The sequence below is a fragment of the Hippocampus comes genome, unplaced genomic scaffold (genome assembly GCF_001891065.2).
Source record: "Hippocampus comes isolate QL1 unplaced genomic scaffold, H_comes_QL1_v1.1 scaffold80, whole genome shotgun sequence".
Taxonomy (NCBI): Eukaryota; Metazoa; Chordata; class Actinopteri; order Syngnathiformes; family Syngnathidae; genus Hippocampus; species Hippocampus comes.
This window is the reverse complement of record NW_017806164.1, coordinates 595263-619763: the sequence shown is the minus strand read 5'-3', so window position 1 is coordinate 619763 and position 24501 is coordinate 595263.

The following is a 24501-nucleotide window of genomic DNA, read 5'->3' as shown; positions in this document are numbered from 1 at the left end:
CTCTGAGAGGTGTGGAATGAACGGGCTGAACGCTGGGAGGCTTCTGTCTCTCTTCCTTAAAGCCTTCAGGCTGGGGGGAAAATGTTGTCTGACAGCAGGCCGATGTGTTCTAGTCTCTGTTTGACAGCAGAGGAAGAACAGACTGCGACGGATGCAAAAACAGCACTAGAGGCAGATGCTGAGCCAAAGCCTCGTGGGTTGAGCAAGAAACTGAATTCTACAACGGATGAGGGACAGTCGGTTATATGTGGTGTGGTTGCAGGTTTTTTTCTGGCTTCCCAAACGCAGTGACATAGTAGTATGTAAGTAGTCCAGAAATGTTAACCAAACTGAAGGGAGTACTTATACAACATAAGGAGCATTTGAATGCAGCAGAGATGGGACTAAGTCATACATGTGCCAGTCTCATATCGTAATCTTCCAGTTTAAAGCAAGTCTCAAGTTACTGTGGAAGAAAATCAAGCCAAGTCGAATCAAGTTGCCGCCAAATTTCAAGCAAATCGAGACATTGCTTTGTTCAAGCAAGTCGTAAGTCAACTTCTACAATCTTGCTCAGTCACAACAAATATCGGAGTGATAATAAAATAGCTTTTTTTTTTTTTACACTAATCCTAACACTTATGAGTATATTTACCAAGTGCTGAGAAGAACATCAAAGAGAGAATTACAAGTAATAAGGAATCATGAGAACACTAAACTCCAATTTCGTTGTAAAACTGCAACCGCACCAGAAACAGGAAACGAAATGTCCACAACCATGCCAGACAACGTAGTGTATAAATTTTATATTACATACACATGTATGTTAGCCATTACTTATCATGTTGGAATGTAAATATGGCTTTTTTTAAGACCTGCGGGTACTGGTAAATGTCTATTAAAAAAAAAAATTAATTTCTACCGACCGTTGAACTATACCAGGGGACTATTTTGGATCTTTTCAGCAAACTCATGGCCTGCATAATGAGTGGAAAAGGATTAATCACGGGAAATAACAGTATTTGACATCTTTGGCCGGGAAGGTGCAAAATCGGGACAAAAGCAACGTGGTCGTCTTTATGTATGGACCAGGTATTGATATGCCTCTTCATCAGAAACTACACCACACCGACAGTGACAGTAGGAACAACTCTCTATTAGAACCAGCCCAGTGGAGACATAACAAAAGCAAACTATGATGTCTCTTCTGTCACCTTCTGACACCATGAACCAAGATGACAAGTTTTGCCTGAGTCCGAATCGCAGTTGCTGTAAACAGCGTTGCATCAGACTCCACAATGCGCATCGACTTGAGCAACCACCTCAAGTCTTCCGACCGCAATCTTTGCCCTAAATCTCTCAACGGACTTATGAGCCACTCGCGGCCGCCCCACACGGAAACCTTTTTATCAGCCAAAGTGAGGATGGGAGAAAGGCCAAATCACATCAGAGGCAACACCAGCTGCACATCAAGTTCTCCGCTGAACAATCGGGCTGCCATGAGCACCACCTCTGTCTCCCAGCTGAGCCGCGCCGCCAGATCGTAACCAATCATTTGGGTCACAAGAGTCGCATGGATGACCAAAGTGCAGCCAGCGTAATCTAATTGTCATTGTATTGCCTTCCAATGTAAAAGGCATCTCTTTTCAGTCTTGTGAAAGGAGTGGAGTGTAGATGAATAGGTCTGGGGCTTGTGTAGGCAACTCTAACTGATTTAAAGCAGTCTCGTATCATATTAAGACGCACTTTGGAGTAGTGGTGTTATTCAGGCTCCACAATAGAATGCTGTTGGTATGACGCACCGCGCTGATCAAAGTCGAGCATCATCTAAATGCAATACAATGGAATGAAGCTAATACGGTGCTAGGAATATGCTGAGAAGCATAAATAGATCCTTTTGAAATAAAACTCAAGGAAAGTAGTCACTGTTAAGGAAGGGGGGGAGAAAAAGGGCAATGCAATTAATGTAAAGCGTATGGGAAGAACGGAGGAAAAGGGTTACTACTAATACTAATACTATTTGGAACACGAGGTGAAGGTTCAATCACATTTCAAGGGAAAGACAGGTTCTGTTTTACGTCCATATTTGAATTGTCTGTTTTTGGACGCACATAACTAAGGCATGACAGACACGTGTTACTCTCTACTGGGAGTTAAATTAAATGCACATCTAATTTTTAAAGGTGTTTATTTACTCAACAGCAGACGGTACTGGGTAAGGCTAGGCCTTTGTAGCGGGGATGTCTTATTTTGGCAAGCATATGATTTTATCATATTTTTATTTCGTAGTTTACACAGCAGCACTTTCTCTTTACATGCCACAATACAGTTCAGCTATACAGATGCCAGGTCCGTTCTGCGGACTTTGTGTTATGGTAACTTTCAGTCATCATAATTTATGTATTTCAAGTGCGGTCATTATTCTTTCATCGAGTTTTCGGCCCACTCAGAGACGTACTGCATTCATGTGTCAATTAGAGTCGAGACAACTACTGCACTTTACTATACTACAGTATACTGTACCTCCTAAAATAAGTTACGGTGAGCACTTCTGAAAAGTACTGAACAGTGAGTACTTTTAATTCCTCTTACGACACGCTGTATACATTATCCATAAACTATTCCCACATTCCACATCATAGTTTTCTTTCAATTTTATTCATTTTGAAAAAAAAATGCTTTATGTAGAAGTCAGTAAAGCGCTGCCCGTCTTGCAGAAAAAAAAAAGTAACAGCATCAGTCTTCTCTCATCTCTTTTCGAAATATGCTCACATATTTATAGCACACTGCATTGGTGATGCCGGCATCCATTTACGCGTAGACTTCGCCTTCATTAGCCAATGGCACCTTTACCTTGTGGTCAGAGCTGCAGTCATGTCTACAGAGTAATGAAATTTGCAAAGACGGACCACTTGGTATGCTCACGATGCGGCAGCTGGTCCCCACGCTCGCTGAAAACCGCATGCTCGCGTTTATAGATTGCATAACGGCTTGCATGAAAATGGTTTCACACAAACATAAATCAAATGTCAAAATACAAGTGGAGCAAGACAATTCCCATGGTGCAAAAGCACACCCACACACAACATGAGTCCACACAGAGCGAAATGGAAGACGCATGTGAGTGAAAGATAACGCATATGCAGATGCCGCTCATGCTCACATATGTGAAAATTCATTCCAAAATGTTCAATTCTTGGTAAATTAATCATGTATATTCGATCTTGGGCGGCACGTTGGTCGCCGTTCGCCTCACAGTGCAGAGCTGCAGGATTCAATTCTGGCTCCGCCCCTTCCTGTGAAGACATGTTCTCCCCGTGCCTGCGTGGGTTTTCTCCGGGTACTCCGGTTTCCTCCCACATGCCAAAAACATGCATGGCAGGCTGATTGAACACTCGAAATTGTCCTGAGGTGTGAGTGTAAGCGCGGATGGTTGTTTGCCCTGCGATTGGCTGGCAACCGGTTCCAGGTGCACCCCGCCTACTGCCCGAAGACAGTTGGGATAGGCTCCAGCATGCTCGCGACCATGATGCGGATAAAGCGGTTCAGATAATGGATGGATGGATGGCTATTCGATCTTTATATTCATAAAGGATGCCCTTGAAGTTTTTTTTCTACCATGATACTGTCAAAAATAAAGATACATGAAAAAAATGGTGATTGGCACACAGCCGTTGAAATGTTTGAACTACAAGCAACTGGTATGGGATCAATTCCCAATCAGTGCACCATTCACAATCTCCCTGTAACTGACAAAAGGGTTTAATTTTCCTTTTCTTACATTGTCGTTAAATGAATTAACAGTGCCTCTGCTGGTTGAAGACAAATTATGTGCACTCACTTTCACACAATCGTCCCGAAATCTTTAAAATCACTTAAGTGACTCTTCTGCCCCAACACTAATAATGCTCACTCCACACTGTTGAATTCTACTTTAATATTTGCCACCTTCAATTGAACTGTTAACTGCTCTTTAACATGGCCGTGTGGCTCACAAACGCACACACACCACTCACTTATCAATACGTAGTCCACTTTTCAAGATCGTGTAAGAGTATCCCCCCCCCCCCACCCAGATCAATAACATTATGAGATCATATTTAATTACACACAGACGGCAAAGAATTAAGTCATCACACTTTATGTGGCCACAAAGGCAAGCAGGAGAGGGGAAGGACGCGGCTGCATGCCAGGGCACACCGGCTGGTAAGACTGCATGGGACACGCTGTTACACAGCCACTCGGTGCCAACCACACCTGTGCCCGCGTGGGTTTCACACTCACCGGGGCACGCGTAGGTCACCTGAGAACCTCGCCGGGCAAACCTGTCCCTCCTCCTCCTCAAGTCCTTGTGCAAAGCCCCCAGATGGAGCATCACCCAGTATATCCGCTGTGAATAGCTGGTCTGTCAAGGGCAACTGATTCAAATAATTACAATCCTCACACAAAGTCATCAGGAGATCCCCCCCTCCCCCCATCGAACTGTCCTCATACACATTATTCTCATTCTTTACAATGCATTGTCCTTATCAGATCAACCGGTGCCCCAAAGAAAGGGAGCCTCGGGTCATCCCATCAGTGCTAGTAAAGCAAAGGTTCGGCAACCGGTGAGGCAAAAAGGCGGCTTACAAAAGATTAGGCTACCATGATAGCATATAATCAGGAGCTAATTGGTTGTGTGGCTCTCTTTCATTGCCTGCTAAGCCCCCTTATTAGGCGGGCTTACATCTACATTTTCAGTTGATGAGGAAGCGGCTCCCACTCTCATACTCCAAGACTGCAAACCAGATAGAGACGGCACACAAATATTTAATTGGACCACCACATTTCAACTATTTATAATAGTTGAGAAAAACAGAGCCACACACTTAATCCATTCCGAAATGATTTAAATGGTCTACATGTGAAATGTACACGGATCAGAGTGTTTCATCTCCATCTGATTATTTTATTGATGAGAGCGAGTGGGTGGCAGGTCTATCGGATAAGGGGCTAAGCTGTGATTCATCCCCCTCGTGTAAATCCTTCCCCTCAGCGTGGGTCATTTCAAGTTATTCCATTTATCTTAAGCACGGAGAGCAACTAAACACTTTTGTATTTTCTCCTGGAAAAAGTGTTTCATATATTATAACGTGATAGAGAGTAATGGACAGAGGTGCATTTTTACAAATCAGAAAACTCCATATGTGCCCAGCTCTAATTAGTTCCTTTATCATGCCAATGACCAATTCTGAACGGTACGCCAAATAATTTGTTTATAGCCGCGTATGCACGGATCAAATCAGCAGGAAAAGCCTCATCTAGCTGCTCGGACTTCACCATAAATCACACTGAACTCCCTAGAAAGAAGAACGTAGGAGGACACTAAAATAGTATCACCCAGGGCTACCTCTGATTGAATGTTTTATCACAGACGATCCTGAGTGGTGTAAAAAAAGAAACTAATTCATTTCTCCTGCTCAAGTAAAGAACAGTAACAACCATGTCATTCCTCTGGGAATACGCCATTTCAGAGCACTTTGATTTGTCATGTTATTCATGCCTTCCATCCCTCTTTTCTTCTCACTGTTGGCTTCGCAGTGTCGTGGGTATTATGCCTTATGCTCATTCAGTTATTGAGTATCTGCCTCTGTCGTCGCAGGGCCGTCTGGGTTCATTGCTCCACCTCAGTAAAAGGATACAATAAGTATGTGTCCAGAGCAGCTTCGGAAGGGCACGGATATCCATCAACGGCGCGTATGATGGATCACGGCGGTGTTGGGCATGAATAGACACGCAACACAAAATACATTGACCAAATGGGGCAGGAATATACATTACAGCCATTTAATCATCCGCACGTGTTAGGGAGGCGGGCAGGCCGAGCTTTTCTATATTCCCGCTGCCTTCAAAAGCTTTGCACAGATTGATTATGTACAAAGACGCACTGAGCATAGCTGTAAAGCACCTGCCAAGAAGAGGAGACCCAAAGCTTTTTCACTCATACACAAAAAGCATGCAAGGGGACAATGACAAAAGGCAGAATGGATGAGTGCAGTTGGAGTAGTAGATAAATAGCTCGGAGTAGGCAGATGGAAATCTAACTTCTGAGCCCAGTGGCACAAAAGTCACAGTTGTGTACCTGCCACTTCTTGACGTCGGGTCGATAAAAATAAGTGCAACCTTGACAATTGATTCTTTTTAGGGGAACACTGGAAGCAGAGGTCTGCCCGAGAATTAAGGTGATATGTCACAGGATATCACAGTTTTCACAGCTGAGTTAGGAAGGAGGACATCAGGAAGGCATGCCAAAACATGGAAAACTGATAAGGTTTTCCCTGGCTTTCACATCTCATTATTTGGCTCAATCGTGTCTCCGTCTTTGCCTTCGGTCTAATTTAACCACCAAGTTTGAAAAATTCAACAGCTTTTTTTTTACATCCACGTGAAGTGAGACACTGCCTTTAAGGTCATCATGTTTAAATGTATTCATGAATTGCGATCTGCATGAACAGAAAAAAACAAGGTGCATGACAGCGTCGACCTAGATGTCACATGATGTGATTGATGACGATTAGAGATATTAAATTGATTTTACACGACGTCATCTGCGTTTCATTGACAGAGTGAGGCGCTACACTCTTCAAAGGCATGCATGCTAAACGATTAAAAGGCTGTTGGTCACACTTGTAATTTGGGACTCTGGTCTTGGCCATATTAAATAAATGAGAATGTATATGGTCGCTTTGTGTTGATATATTTTTTAACAAATGTGATGCAGCAAAAAAAAAAAAAACAAAAAAAAACACAGGTCCATTTCGGATTGGGCACTGAAAAAATAGTTAAGAACAGCTGTCAGACCTACCTCAACAAAATGGTGTACTTGCACAAGCTTCTGTGTACTTGTCCACACTGCACACTGAGAAAAACTGAAAGGTCTGACAGAAAAGATTGTTTTGCGGGTTTTTTTTCTTGACTTTTTCTTCATTGTTTGCAGGATTCACGCAAGTCAACCAAACCATGTCAGAGTTAACTTCGGAGGAGATCGAGACCTACTGTAGCTCTTAAAGTTGTCCTTGTTTGTTGATGCAGACCAGGATTTGGATAATAGCTTTCAAACTTTACATTTTCATTTTCTTTCAGGTCAACACACATTAAAAAATGCCAAGGACAGTTGCATTGCGATTTCAGTTGTTTTATAGAAATGACAAAATATTTGTAAATCTATTTTTTGGAAACACCCTTGCCAGAATACTCAGCTGATGATTATTGGATTGGCAAAGGCAGCAGAAAGTCTCTCGCGGTCAGAATAGCAAGTCCATCTCACCTCTGCCTCAACTGAGAAGCCCTGAGGTTAGGCTGAGTGGAGTAAAAGGGCTGAAGCCAAGGCCAGATGAAAAACGAGGGTGTCACAGCATTGTTGCAAGGTTAGCACACACGTTAATGGAGCCGTGCTGGGGCAGGGCACCCTGAGAATTGACCCTGCCAAGGGGGGGCGGGAGGGGGGCATGTACAAGCCCAAGATAAACTACTGCAGGGGGCATGGCAATGCCCCCAAGCCCTTCTATTGCCCACTAAGCAATCACACACACTCAGACTTAAACACCTCCACGGCCACCCAATCAACATTTATAGCTGACCATCAAATTCAATGCTTAGCGATCCCCACTGCTTCTCATAAAGCATCGTCTTTCACCCAGCACTATTCAGTGTCCCGAACTGCTGAGCAACACTGTAATTTTACTCTTTAAGGTTAGAGTCACTTTAATGCTTTGGTTGACTTTAACCGTTCAGAAAAGACGCCGTATTATGTTTCGGAAATTTTAACTATGCGGACAATGCGCAATGCTAAAACGACAACTACTGCGTTGCTACAGATCCTTTATTCACCTTTGCTTCAACTATTCAAACTGTTGATTCATAATGGGGAAAAAAAAAGCTTGTTGTTTTCTAATCGCTTGTGCATTTTACCCACCGAAGTAACTTGGCATAAACCCAAAGATCAGAAAACAGCCACCGGGAGAGAGAAGTGATGGTGTGACCAGAGTGTTTGAAAATACAGAATGACTGGCTGAATGGGCTAAGAGGTCAGGGTGGAAAGCTTCAGACATGGGGGATGTGAAGAATGACATGTCCTGGATGAGCTCGCGTTCACAGGGGACTCGGTTGACAAAGGCAGTTTTATTTGGCAGAACGGTGGCCATATTAATGACAGTTTATTATGATCATTTGTCTGAGAGAAGACAGAAAAAGATGGAAAGAAGGAAAGCATTTCCCGACAGGCCATTAAGGAGACTTCCTGCCAGGAGAGGAAAGGAATGCTGATGTTTTCCTGTTTGCTGCACATCTGATTGGTGGAGAAGGACTACAGAAATAAGTTAACGATTTTTTTTTTCTCTTTTTAATAGGACAGAAAACATGACCATTTTTGTAGATTGATACATCCATTAATTAACATTTTAATCACTATTCTGCTGTGCCTCTACGATTAAGATTTTTAATTGAAAATTTAATGGAATAAATTAGGGATGCACCAAGCCGATACAGTGCATCTGTAATCGTAGTCTGAATCGAAAAAAAATACTCCATTACTAATACACGACATACCACTTTATCAGTCTGGCATAACTTTCTGGTAGGTTAAGTAGGAGCCATGAAAAAATATTATAAGGGAAAAACAGAGACACCACTTTGTTAGCTACCTGCAAATCATTCTCTGCAAAATGGATGATGAACTCGGCTTCTGAGTTGCGGCGGCAGGCCAGCCGGCAAACACCAACTTTCTAGAGCCCTATTACCATCCGCTCCACACTGCTCAGCTTCTGCTGAGCCAACCGCACTCCTGTCACAAAGCCACAGCGCAGCGTGGTACGTCGAGTATAGAGAAGTGATGGTGTGATAAAGTATCACTTCAGTTGACCTGTCACAGTTTTATTTTAGAACTTGTGTCGTTTTCAAGAAGCAGTCTTATTGCTCGCTTTATTTTGTAAACACAGAGATGTAACATGGTGTGTTATGTTTTTGTTTAGGTTACATTTGGTTTTGTTCCTACATGTGCCCTTTTTGTCTCCACCTGTTCTCGTCATCCGTGTCAATTGTGTTGAACCAATCAGCTTCCTCAACCCTGTGTGTCTTGTCCAGGTGTTTCTCGTCGTCTCCTTACTTTGTTTGTATTTAGTTCCCTGGCTTCTGTCAGTCCTTGTTGGATCATTGTGAGTGCTCCTGTCACATTTTGCTTTCTGTCACAGTTTTTTTTTTTTTTTGCTACTTTGATTCCTTGGGTTTTTCAGGACTTTGTTCGAGTACTTCAGTTAGTATTTTCCAGTGTACTCCTGTGTGTATTTTTTGTTCAATACATCTTGCTCAGTCCACCTTGCTCCTCCCTGCTTTTTGGGGCCCTCCACTCTACCACCATTTGCAAAACGTGCCATGATGCCCATATTTTTATTTGCATCTATACCAGACTTGTTGTATGTTGTATCATTTGCCTCTTATTTCTTATCTTCTGTATGTGCTCCTTTTACATAGTCCATCCTGGTGTTCAGTCTGAGACACATAGATGTGAAATGCCTTCTGATAGAGGTTAAAATTTAAGTAAAATGGGTGGCAAAACTGTTAGAAAAACATGCAGCTGCATCACTCACGATAGGTCGACTAAAATGAAAATGTTTTATTTTTTAATTATGTTATTTATTTTTTAATGAAACATGCCATGTTCAAGAAATGTTTGTGTGTTTGAACAATATTTGAAAATGACACTTATCTTCATCACAATTGCAAGATGTAATGGCATTATCAAGTATTGGTACTCAGCAGGGCCAACTATACCACACCACCTCCCCACCCGATTTTATTGACTATTTTGTGACTGGCAAACAAATCATACAAGTGACTTGCTGCTGCGACATTTAAGTTTATTTGACAGATCAAAATACCGTATTTTCCGCACTAGCAGGCACATCTAAAAGCATTCAATTCTCTCAAAAGCCGACAGTGCGCCTTATAATCCGATGTGCCACATATAAGGATCAATTTTCTGATTTCTTTGACGTAGTATTTTAAATGCTCTGAGAAGCGCTTTATGTTGTAGCAGGTGTGAAAGGTCTATAGAAATAAGGCTGTATTGTACAACAGTGATACCTCCGCTGACGAACGCTTAAGCTCACGAACTTTTCGCCTCAAGAACATTAAATTTGCGAGCATATCTGCTGACGAACTAATTTTCGGCGGACGAACCAAACCACGCGGTCGAACAGCGCCACGGTGGCGGCCACGAGAAGCTGACGCACGCTCACGGCGTCCCAGTTCGTCACCCCCTTTCTTTGAGTGCGGACGTGGTTTGTGTTTGATAGACATTTTGGACCATATTGAGTGTACTTTTGCTATTATGGGACCAAAAAAGACCCCACCACAGGCTAGTGTTAAGCCTAAGAAGACATTAAAGAAAATTTCGATCGAGCAGAAGAAGGAGATCATTGAAAAACACGAACGAGGTGTGCGTTTGTGTGACTTAGCGTCCCAGTACCAGTACGCTAAGTCTACAATTGCTACCATCCTTAAGATGGAAAGGATAAAGAGTCTCCTTCTAAGAAGCAAAGAAGAGAAGCCACACCGGAGGTTGAGTTACCTACAGTCCTTATGGAAGGTGACTCTCCTTCCAAACAGTAACTCCCTCCCTCCCTCCTCCTCCCACTCCATTCCATCAAGCCATCAACTACCATCACAAAGGTAAATAAAACGACTTTATTATACAGTACAGTTTATTTCTTTAATTACAATACATTAGCACATTTATTATACATAAAATAAGGTATATTTTTGTGTAGTTTTAAGGCTTATTTTGTAGAAAATTATGTTTTATGGGGAACGGGAACGGATTATTCTCATTTTAATGGTTTCTTATGGGAAATAAATGTTCGGAAGACGAACTTTTCGCCTTACACACACTTTCTGGGAACCGATGATGTTCGTGAGCTGAGGTATCACTGTATATTGTATTCCCTTTGGTGTAGAGCCATCTAGTGGATGCATAACGCAACCGCAGCCATTATTGTAGCTCCTATTCTATGGAATGCGGTGCACCCTGTATATGAAAACGGTTTTCAAATCGGCCATTCATTGAAGGTGAGCGTTATAATGCAGTAAATACGATAAGTTGAATATGACCATGAATATCCATACTTTTTTTGATACGAATCCAACATTTTTCCCTCCACAGCAAATAACTGAAACACAAATCACTGCTACCAGTGAAGGCCAAATTTTAGGCAACATTTTAAATCTCATAACTGAATAATCAATCATCATGTAAAGAGTGGAAGAACTGTTAAAAGTAAAACACTCACAGAGTGTGTGACAGATAAGCCCTTTGTTTTGTGGGTCAACCCCTTGACCTGTGACATCACCGCTGTTAATCACACTAACATTAACATGATAACATCTCAAAGAGACAGCATGTCCTCACTGTCTGTTTCTGTCAGTGTCAGTCAAGAGGTGAAGTGGGCTTGTTAAAGGCTGGATTGAGATCTATGTAGAATCCAGCAGAGAAAGATCTGGCCAACATGCCTCACCAAAGCCTCTGTCGCCTCTCGAACAAAGCCCCTCTTATTCAGGACAGCAGACAGAGGCCCACGGGGAGAAAACCTCAAAGACTTTAACAACACCTCAAACCCCAGCCTCCATGACGGCTTGTTCCTTTCATTACAGAGCTCAAACGGGGGGCTCGGTGTGTGCCAGTGTGGGCATGCCCGTATTAAAGTGAAAATAAGCCTCTGCCCACACATTATCGCTTACATGGCACAGACACCCGCAGGCATTATTGCATGGAATTTTCCAGCACCGGCATCTCATCACCCAACATAATACTGCGTGTTTCCATGTGTGGTGGTAATTAAAGCACCCAATCCCAAGAAATAGTAACAGAGGCCCCACTTGCTCCTGTGTGCAGAGGCCACCATGTGTCTCCAAGTTGTTATATGAAGAGCCACACAACAAATGGTATTAGCGTTGGAAGAAAAATGTGACATGGAAACCCCCCAAAGTCAAACCCAATCTGTTCTGAGTCACTGGTTCATACCAGACTCAAAATAAAACCAATTTTCAAAAACAAATTGTGACAAATTAATTTGTTCCAGAGTCCAAGCGTTCAAAGTCATCAGAAAACATTCATTGTACAAGAAATGTTTTAAGTGATGTTTTGACCAAACTGTTGCACATGAATAAATAAAGGTTTGCAATTTTATAACAAAACACAATGAGAAGTAATGTGTGCTTTTCATTGAATTTGATGTACCATGTGTGCAGATGATGCTAACACCCTACTGTTGGTAAGGATGCTGTTTGTGGATTTCTTTGCATCTAAAACAGGTGGACCCCATGAACAGGGTACAAAGCGAAGCAACGTTGGCATCGGCAGCTCACTGTGCACCTGGATAGAGGACTTCCTCAGCAACAGACCCCAGGACGACAGGATGGGGGAAAAAAACACCTTCTCAACTCCCAACCTGAAAATGGGGACACCTCAGGGATGTGTCCTCAATCCCCTTTTCTAGCCTTGAAGGACTGATTTGGGAAAACGAAATATCAGCTGACAGGGAGGAGGTCCAGCATCTCAGGTGATGATGTGAAATCAAGGAGACTGCGTACTGTCATATGACTGCCTGCCTCAGTTTTAATGGGTGAATCGAGCCAAACATTGCGTTCAAACGTTGTATTGGATTGGTGAAACATAGTCATGCGACAAAGTGTCAGACAAACAAAAAAGCAATAATGAAAACAAATTTCAAGGAGAATGTCGCTCGTCGTAGCAGAGTAAAACTATTTTTTTAATCATAAAATAAGTAAAAATTATGTCGCATTAAAACCACACTGACAAATATAATGTATCCAAAAAGTAACTTAAGAAAATGCCATGAATATTCATCAAAAGTAACATGTACTGTAACCATTCCAAATATCAACATCACCAGAAAAAAAACTAGAGTCTGTCAAGCTTTCATCAACCAACCTACCGCAAACCTGCAACAGAGCACAGCCAACTTTCGCTTCCTTCAAAGTGTTGCCATTCCGATAATCGAGTGCCCACTTGCCACCTCATGAACAATGAGCTTTACCAGTACCAAAAATGAAGTACAATCTATCATCAGCTATCAGATCAAGTCGAGGGTACTGTACACCTTACTGTTATCTTGGTGTGTTAACTCGAAGCTCTTGGAAGCATTGACGCCATGGTGACATTTCATCTTGGTCAGACTGACATTAAATAAAAACAGTTCACTCGGCCCAGTGTAATAAAATGAATGGTCCAAGACCCGTAAAGAGTCTTATCAATAACTTTATGGCAGACTACAGAGACACTAAAAGGTAGTGTACAGTAAGACGGAGCTGGGAAGGCGATCTGGTGTTATGGTTTTGGGGGCTAGTCAGGAAGCGCCTTAGGGACAGTGAGGTTAATAGTCCACGGAGGACAGACCTGGCACCAGCATGTTATAATAATACACTTGGCAGCTAGGATAGTGTCAACCCCTTAATTCCCCTGGGGAGAGAAGGACACAGCCTAATCTGTATTCAGTCCTGACATTGTCCATATCTGACATGGAACATTAGCCCTCAACTCTCTCTATACACTAGTGTCCTTCAGTTTATACTACTTTATGTTAATAGAGAGAGAAAAAACTCCACGTGCTGTCATTTGTCATTGTTAGTGGGGTGCTCCCTGAGCTGGTTTGAAATCCATTTGTTTAGAAGAGAAAATGCAGGGGCAAACCTAACTGCTTGGGGGAACCCATCACCCCCCCTCGTTTGAACTTTGAGCCAACCTGGATTCTTCTCACTGTCTATTCTCCATCCACCCTGCAAGGATAAAAGTATGTTTGTAGTGTCAAATTCCCCAAAATGGCAAGTACACTGCTGTGTTCTGCTGCCAGAGTAAATTTGTCTCATTCCTGGGATGTCACTATATGTCTCATAAATACGACTGTCATTCAGCCTAATCGCCAAAAGAATATGTTTGGCACCCCGATCGAGATCAAAGTAAATTAAAAAGACACATGGTGCACACACTTGACCTGGTGCATGCATCATTTCCCCACCTAATTGAACAGCATTGAAACAAAACACTGTTAAATTTCATTTTCCTTATTCGTTAATTTTGTGACAGTATTTGTATTCACATAGATGTCTCAAAAGGCTTAAAATTTTAATTTTGAGAATACTGTAGCTGTTTTGTAGAGACATTCACACAAGACAAAGAGAATTTGTGCATCTTCCCTCGAAGCTGTCCCGGTCCCTCTGTTCAACGCATACAAGGGTAAGGGTGATTGCTCGTGCACTTGACCAATATATCGTACGATCAGAGCATTCACACTATGCAGCTCTTTAAAACCGAATTCAACCTCACAGGTGTGAACAGTTTTCATTGAAAATCAATTTGCAAATACATTTATGAAATTTGTGAGACAGAAAGTCCCAGTCACTTCTAATAGACCTCCAACAATTCCGTCATGGATGTGAAAATGTCTACCATGGATACAAATAGAGGTGCAACAGAATTAATTAATCAGTGGCTCATCAATTATCAAATAATTTGAAAGCTATTTTGATAATCAATTAATGGCTTAGAGACACCGTCTAACATAAAGCTGTACAAATTCTTGGAATTTCAACAGTAAATATTCTCCAATTTGTGTAGAGCTCCATGAAAGCAGAGTGATTATCTTCGTGTTTTGCAAACATTTACTTTTCCTATAAAAAACAATGATCACCATTTTTTGCTGAATTTATGACAGATGTTCCAGACCAAACCAGGGACTGATCCAAAATCCGTTTATGTTTGTGCATTTTCTTCACTGTCTGTTTAAATAACGTCCTGGTTTTGAGCCAAGGTATGGATATTAAAATATGAATATTTAAATACGTTTTTTTATCTGATTCTTTTCTTGATTGACGATAGTCAACAAAGTGATCAATTATTCAAACAAATCAGTCTATGTAGCGGAGCACAAATTATGAAACATTGTCAGATTTCTGACTATTGTGCTGTCTGGAATTAAAATGGTCCCATCTGATGGCTTTGGCAAAAGGAAAATTGTTTAAATCTGACAATATTTTCCCACTTGTCATGGAATTAATTCAGCTAATTGTCTCAAGTCCAATTAGCGTATATTGCTTCGGCATTGTGGTGAAACAGTGTCGGGCTAATTGGATTAAGTCTTTATCATTTCCCGGGAAATGACAGTGAAGGGGGGAAAATGAACACAGAGTCGTCCTTTTTTAATTGAATCCAACCTAATGACTGTACTTTTATAACATCCAGTGTTGTCATGCTTTCACACTGTAAATTGGGATGAAAATTAGAAAGCAGAACCTTACACATTGCCAATGTATTCACTATCACAAAAGTATCCCAAGGGGTTATTTTTTTTCTCCTGTTTAGCTCATCTAAATTTGTCACTGTGAGCCACTGCAGGGTGGGAGGAGAGCCTCTTTGTAAAAGAGAGTGCATAGCACAGTAAAAAGCATGTCCCTGCGTACACTTACCAGCCCTGCTCATCCTCTTAAATGCCAATAATTATTAATGGTATTATAGCAAGATACTTCGGAGCCTCTTAAACTCTGCTTTATTAGTGGCCTTTAGACAGCGCTGGTGAGGATCGCTGCATGCAGACGGCACATTGACATCCTTACTGAGACATAAAAGGGCACTGAAATACACTATATACTGCATACAATATAGTAGATACTTGGGGTGGGACAGTAACCCACCACGCAGTCTGTCCTGAGGTGTTTGTGCCACTTTCGGTAGAGAACCACTTTCCCCGTCTTTACTTTGGTCGTCAACTGAATAGTAGAAACTCTTGCCGAAGTTACAGAATTGTTTGGACTAAAAGTCACACTTCTTGTCATAGTTTGGCTGGACGTGAGACTTATACCCCGGATGCAACTTGTATATGTTAAAATTGTTGCTTCGACTGGCACAACTCAGAAACAGTGGCGGTTGAGATATGAGTGATGTGAGTTTTTAAATTTAGGAACCATCATTCCGGAGTTTTTTGCGCTTTGACTTGTGAGCACAACATAATTGAGTTCGCTTTACAATAACTAGCAGTTTGGAAAAATAGTTCATTAAAAAGACCCTTACAAATTGTTAAAACATAAAGATAATTCCACATCGAGTATGCAAAACATACGGAGCTTTGCCATATAAAAGTCAAACTAGCTTAATGCTAACAAACAATGCAGATCACCATTGACAAAGTTTAGAATCAACACTCGCAGTTTTCGAATCAATGAATATTTGAACAAAAAAAAAAGGTAGATCAACACACATGGAGAGATAATGTAACAATGCTCACGCGCAGATATTCTTTATCCTCTATGAAAAACGAAAAGGATCGTTTCCATTTGTTTCAATGAGGAACAAATATTTAAGAGCCTGATGTTTTGAGGTACACCCACGGCCGCAAACGCATATCTCAAGGCAGCGTGGAATTATACATTTAATGCAGGGGGATCAGAAAAAAAAAATGTAAAAACTGTTTCGGAATTACAGCTACAGTATTTTAATACTACTCCATTCTGGTCGTAACCATTAAGTCAGAGTGAAGTCAGGGTGTCAAGGGACAGGCAGTAGGAAACCCCCATTAAGGATAAAATATACTATCAGAATTATAAGATCATCAGCTTAAAAAAGAATTGTTGTCATTGTTGGTAGAGTCTACCCGCAGGACCAGCAGAGATGATTCAAAACAAAACAAATAAGTTGTATTGCAGGAAGCTGGGAAAAGTCAGCGCAGCTGTTTCAATCAATTTCCAACCTGCAATAGGTTCTGTTGAGGTGAGTGTGTAAGTCTCGAGTTATAAGCCCTTTGTCAATATGTACTGCACATGCATTCAGTTAACTTCAGAACAAAAGCATATATATGCCACAATCTCTTGATCACTCCGCTACTTTGCAGCAGATTGAAGGGCTCCTATATTGATTAAGACAAGCCCAGCCACTTCCCTCTCCTTATCAGGAAGCTGAGCTTGGTCATCTCTCAGAAGTGTTTCCTTGTAGTCTCAGCGGGAGAGAGAGACTGAAGAGCATCTGGAAAAACAAACAGGAAACCCAGTGAGAGGGATGTTGGGGATGATACGGAGCCTGTAGGGAGTACCGCAGCTCGCCGTGAAAGTGAATTGGACTGGAGTGGCAATATGTGGCACTGAGAAGAAAGTATACGCTTTATCCTGTACGCCTCATGAAAATATAATGACAGGGATCCAAGCAAGCAACATATATAGTAAATACACAAAATAGCACTTTCACATCCAGGCAAAGGTGAAATAATAATTTCTTAAATGCATCACGACGCAGATGTAAATAATTTTGAATCTGGGAAAGCAGCACCTGTCGGAGAGTCTTTCACCAGTGTTTTAAAAAATACACGATCCAATAACGTTTAATTTATTGTATCGACGGTATTGCGCGTAATAAGTGCATACAAACGTGTGGGTCCTTGCGCACATATCGAAGAGTCACGCCACAACACAAGACTGAAAACAAAGAAGCAGAGTAGACATACTTTTCGAGCTTTGGAAAATGGATGTCTGTTCCTCAAAGAACAAATGGTACATTACACTGAACATGATACAGAGGAGAAGCAATCAATAGAGATCATAAACAAAATACAATAAAGTAATCCATTGCCATTACTAGCAAATGGACATCATGTTGGAGGCTTTGCAGACCGAGACATGCATTACTTCACTTGGTGAGAAAATATGGATGAAGACGTGGAGAAGAAAGGATAGCCACACACTATGTGTCAATAGTCTGTGCGACAAGCAAGATGTGTATCCATACTTACGGAACTTTTAATTCAATTGGCATGAACGCAGACGTCATGTACAGTAAATTTCTTTTTGCAACTCTACTCTAAAACAAACATGCAGACACACGCACCGCGTCGTGCAGCTCCGCATGCAATGCTTCAGCACGCATCTGTGAAACTTGAGTCCTCAGTCGCACACCCACCATCTGGCTCTGTTCAGAAAAGTAACAGCCCGTCTATTCCACTGTCATTTAAGATGCAAGAAATTGAGCATGTGTTGAAAAGTCATCTTGGACGCTCAGCGGCCCCCGCTTGGAAAAGCGCCTCTCATCATAGATCACCCAACACCGCCACGGTGGAGTCGTGTCTTACTGAAAACGTCTTCTACAAAGTTCAGTTAATGCCGAGATTACAGTGTGAGATCAGCCATCACGTAATCGGAATGCTGTGAAGATGTTTTGGAATATTTTGAGTGGATAGCAACTACTGAGGAAAAGATTGTCTGAAATGTTGCCTGGGTTCCTTTGCAAAACTAGTTAAGCAAAGGTCTGATGATAATGTGCAATCAATGAAACATACTTTAGGCTTTCATATGCAGTCAGTCCAGAGGCTCGGGGAGCCTAATGTATGTCTACAGTGTATTAAAATAAAACAAACTCTTATGAAGGAATCTGTCCATCTAAAAAAAAAAAAAAAAAAAAAAAAATGTTCAGTGATCATTTCTCTGTGGACACCTATTAAATAATTCAACAAAACAAGCAGTGAAGTGGTGATCTAGCTGTGCCCTAAAGTAACTCAATCAGAGCTGGCCAGCTGACGTTTCCACCCTTGACCCCAGAATTCATACAATGGATTCGCCAGCCATTCTGTGAGGTCAAAGTCTGTTTGTTGACCACAAACCACATCAGATTGGCTGCTCTGTAGCTACGGTTGCGGGGAGAGACCACAGGCTGGTCAGTACAAAAATCAGCTGTATAATCAAATTGGCTGTACTTTAACAGACAAGTACTTTTTCTCAAGTGAGGAGATCTTGTAAGGAGACACAACTGCCTTTTGCAGGTGGCTTCTTCTGCTTGTAGAGAACATCAAATACACTTGCTGTCAGTACGTTGCACCAAAAAATAAATAAAAATAAAATTAATCACACCACCACAGCCAATTAAAACAATCCGACACAATACAATACCTCCTCAATTAATAGTCAATACAAATAAAACATTTTTTCATATATTGGTTTGAATCCCACCGTGGATTACTCAGCAATATAACAAGTGATATGAAAACCAGAGCTATTCATATATGTGTTTTTTGTTAAGTGAGATTTAATGGATAATTGAAGCGTGAGATGGCGAAAAGTGTCAGAGATACCCGCAGCAAGTCTCAGAAACGGACCTCGATCAATTAGTCGAGCTCTACAATAGCCGGAAATCTCATATTGGGGTCACGCATCCCTTATCAGCAAGTGCATTTTCACATGCCAGATAATGCTCTAATGATTAATGGAGTTGAATGAATAATGGTGCTGAAGAAAAGTGTTATTTTTACCCCTTGGCAGCTGGTAGCGCACGCAGTTAACCTAAAAAGTGAGGATCACACTTGAGGGCACTCTCTGAAGTCCCACACATGTTGAGCGATAAAAGAAGGCCTTGTCGGTACAGTGAATCTACTTTGCTACGGATTGAAACAGAACTAGTTTTACCTCGTGGTGGAACGAAACAGACACAATTCTGTAACAAGAAATCATCAGGTGGGAAGCAGACTCACATTTAAAGCAGCGAGACTCTGCGGTGTCCAAGTACTTTTGTCCATTATGGCTGAGTTTCAGTGCCATGCCAGATGCTACGAGTTTTAGTTTGGTCGGTTGCTAGCCACTTGGCTACACTGTGGTATGGGAGGCGCAATAACCTTCAAAAGATATTCATTCCAAAACTTGAACAAATAGTGGAACCTCTAAAGTCAAATATTACAGGAAATTTGTATTACAAATGCTCAGTGTCTTGAGATAAAATAACAGCGAGTGCATGCTCGAAAACCGGAAATGAAACGGTTACGGTCACAATACTTATAATCAGAGGTGGGTGCGTCATTGTCATTCGTGGCCGGACCACCCATCCGTTCACATCACTCAGTCATTATTTCAAGATGACCAAATCTGTCAGGCCATCACTCCAAGATTATTTTAACTAGGATTCCGTCATGGCTAAATTACTGTTCGACACCACTATTTGAGGACAGAAATCAGCGGCATTTCAGCAACAGCTAATCGGTGTCTAGAATTTACCTATGTCACACGCACCTGCAGCACAAGCAGACACACAGCAAAAGTAAAAAGAAAAGACACACTTTTTCTAAAATCGTTCAGTGCTACGCTGTAATTTGACTGTTTATGATTATATGTGTCGTAGCGGCCATGTTTATGATCGGCTGACTGTGTGTTCGTGTTCAACAACATTAAACGCACATAAGATAAAAGCTGTGGTCCTACACATGGACAAGAATGCTCCGTTGAAAAGCCCCGAGGAACTAATGTATCTTCAGAGGAAGATGGACTTTGATAAGCGCAATAAAGATTAAAGCTGCGGGTAGCAATCAATGAACAGGCCCTCGAAACACCAAGCCGCACACATGAAAATTAGAAGATGCGCCATATGGAAGACTTAATGCAAGTATGGAGAGTTTGAAGGAAAGCAGAGTCAAACGCATACTTTTTGTATTTTCACAGCTGAAATAAAAATTTACATTTTTCCGTTTTAACATGACCCATCTGCCGAGTCGTCATGGTTAAAATTTCGATAAATCAAGTTGATTTGTAAAGTCCTTGATCACAGAAGAGTCCCAAATGGCTTTACTAAGCCATAGTTGACAGATATTAGTGACATCCCCTGATTTGAACCCTCCAACCAGACAAGGAAAAACTCAAAACACCATTTGGAGAAAGAGAAAGAAATCTTAAGAAGGGCCCACCGATGGGAGAGCGGGGGGAAAGCCCGCTTCCCGGATGACTCGACTGCAATGTATGCCGGGCGGGCAACATTTAACACATAATATGACGCTATACAATGTTAACTAGGACAATGTGAAAGTCCTTTTAATGAGATAAGGCACTGCAGGAAGATACCTTCAGGGTAACTGTGTGGAAGTGGACAAATTTCCTGCACAAGTTCATTTTTGAAGGGCCCCAGGAAACGACCATAAAATGGACCCTTTGAACCAAACCAGCAGACTTCCTGTGTCTTTTTAGGCATGTGGTTTTAAGACTTTTTTTGTTGTTGTTATAGTTATGCCTACCAAATTCCAAGGGTTTTTTTTAATTTTTTTTTTTTTTTTAATCCAGGCGGGACCCTACTCAGCCCCTTTTCAGGGCTCACGCCCGCAACTGTCTAAGCAACTTAATATCACAATTGGTATAGTAACCAATATTATCACGCTTAGTAATATTACGATGCTGCTCAAAGAATGTACATCGGGCAGTTAAATATACAGCGCATACCCTTAAACCACTGTTTTAGACCATTAAAAAAAATCCTTTTCATGCATACAAGACCCCCAAATTACATAACCTTACAAAGACGACACTGAAAGAAATCACAGAAACTGGTTAAAGAAGCGCTGACAAATAGGCTAGAAATGATAAACCGGAATGATGTGAGGCTAGTTGAGCTCTTGTACGAAAGAAAGGCTAGGAAAACAACACGTCTTAGTCATATGAAGGACCGCTCCGCTTTGCTGAGACTGCTCCGCTTTCCTATGTGCCTACCTAAACAAGGTCAGGGGAGGCATGGCTGTTGCACTCAACAGGAAGGTCTATAATTAATAGCACCTCTGGGAAGTTCTCCCCAAAATTGGGAGCTCTACTTGTTCCTGGAGTACAGAAGAAAATCCCCCAGAGGGAGGGCCAAAGAGGAAAAGAGGGTGGAGAGGACACGGCCTATGATTTATAGACCATTGTTGTGTTTTTTTGGAGCGTGTTTGGTAAGCATTTCTGTGCTTATCCAGCAGTCACATTTGGTCTGCACAAGTGATTCCTAACCTTTCCAATCCTAAATATTTTTGCTTTTGCTTTAATAGGCAACAGATGTTAATATGTTTTTTTAGAAAGGCAATGCAGATGAGTCATCATTGCTACTTGGATTGTTGTTGAGAGATTGGATGAGTTATGTTTGGATTGGTTCATTTTAGGATCTATCATTTTGCAATCATAAAATTATTCATACAACAGCCATTGCGTTAATCAGTACAAAATGGGCAGAACTACGATACGTAACACACATCAGGATCGACGAAAGGAAAAATATGCCACTGCCATGCTGGTACCCCCCCCCCAAAAAAAAAAGTGAAAAAAGAAGGAGAAAGAGGCATCAGTATGGCAGCCCATAACAAAACATGTCAGGATCATTATCAGGCTAAAGATATGATTAGAGCCACATCATGCCGTGCCCTGCACTCCTCTCTCAGGAGGAATATTCTGCTCCACTCCTCTTGTTTTCTCTGTCTTTTAAGTGGCGATTATAATTTGGTTGTCTGGAGGGGTGCCAGGATATAAAGTGTTTAGTGTCACAGCCATGGCTGAGCAAGCACGCCCAGGCCCTGCCTAGGGACAGGTGCCAGCACAATGCTCCATTTACCACAGCAGCCATGCAAGATCTGTGTACTTAGGCTGCAGCAGAGACACCGTTCTTAGACGTTTTTGAAGAATGGGTATTTTGAAAGCTAGCATGGCCACAATATGGGTAATTAAGTAGACTGTTCTCACACATTAATCTCTCTATTGGACAAAATTAAGTTGCGGTTTTCTCTAAACCCGTCCAAACAGACCAATTGCAAATCAAGAAACATGCAAGAGAGCGCAAGAAAAACGTACAGTGCATCAACTCTGTAGGCTTCTGAAGAGGTTCGCCTTTGTTAATGTGCTGATGTCGGTGTGTAGAGACAAGAAACGTTTCTTTTGTATTATTTGGATTGCAAAAAGCCCTTGAGTATCAGGTTCTTAAACACCGGGGGATTTAGCGCTATGGATGATTTGGTACAGCCTGAGCTAATGGTAATTTCATTTACATACATTGGAAGATTTTATTTGCTGAAAAATCAACGATTTATCAACGTGTTGAAGACTTTTGACCAGAGGTTTGTATTTTTTATGGATTGTTATTGCACATGTTTTGACAGAAGGGGCATTTTTCCAAGACGAAGCAAAAAAAAAAAAAAAAAAAAAAAGTTATTTCTATTATTTTTGTGGAAGTTGATACAAGTAAATGCTTGGAATTCAACTTGAAAAAAAAGCCCAGAGATTTTATTTCAAGGCCATCGCGCCAAGACTGCTTGGGAGTGGTTTAAATCCACAGAGGACCTATTTCGTGACAAAGGGATTCTTGTATTTAAGATTTTTCTCATGTAGAAGTCAAGCTATAATATGCCTGATGAGGAGCATAGAAAAAAGGAGATGTGAAAGGGAGACGGTCTTTAGAAGAAAAAGAGGTGGAGCTGGAGGTGGAGAGATGCTTTAAGCTGATTTATATCAAACGGTAATAAACTGGGCGCCCTCCCCCCTCACACCCCACGCCTGTTTAATATGCGAAAATGCAGAGCAGCCCCTGCCCTGACAGCTCCCCATTAATAAAGGCATGGCTGGAAGCGCAAGTGGCCATAGCTCATCTATATGAAAATACATGATGATGGTTTTACACAGAGTCATCTTTTAGGATGAAGTTCATGTGCCGGCGCAGGGGGATAATGCTGAGAAGCAACCACAGTCATAATTCTACATGTGTACTTCATTTCCTCTCTAGACTCTTTCGAAGCTGCAATGCAGCTAAATCGAATCACAGTGTGACTTGTGTGAGTGAGATGAGATTCTTTCAGATGGCTGAACATCAGTTTCCAAGTGCCCAAGATAGCGCCGGACCATATGGTGTACTGCCATTTAACCCTTCTAACTGATGAAACTCTTCTCGTTATGCACCAACAATGGATGCCTTTGTTGGAAAGTGTTCCACCCTCAATGGCCCAAACATTTATGCTATCAGTCAAATGCAATAGCCGTGCCAGAATGCATCTAAAACATCCCAAATATATTATTTATTAATTTTTATGTCAAGATGGAAAACATCTTTGTGTACAGAAAATTCATTGTGAGTCTTTCCTGCCAAACATTAACTCATTCACTCCCAAATACGTTTTTATATGTCATTTCAGACTTGGTTTAGAATTGGCTGGTACTGAATTTTGTCCGCTTTGTCCCTGCAGGTCAAACGAAAACAGAGAAAGGGGAGTTTAATTTTTTTTTTTTTTTTTTTAAATAAAAACGAAAAACAAGGAGGCAGTGGACCTGGTATGTGCAACCCTGGAGGCTCTGGTAATAACGACTCTCTTAGTCCATGTATTTTACATGAACAATCCTCACAGGGCACAAAGAATAGGAATCTTACACTATTTAAATACAGGATTTGGGACATCAAAGCCGGGCTGATATTGGAATAACAGAAATAATTAGGGATATGGAAGTTGCAGAAATAGCCACATTTCCATAAGACGATAATTAGTCCCTGGGCTAGCTGGGTCAGAAAGAAGCCTGTTGTCGAGGCTTTGTATTTGCAGGAGGCCTACAGCTGCCGTTGCAATTAATTAAAAAGGAGTCGGAAATATTACAGCTGAAAACACTGATTGAGAATCAGGTTTAATTTCATTTCATTGCATGTATACCGATTTGAGGAAAGAAAAAAAAAGGCTGTTTTCT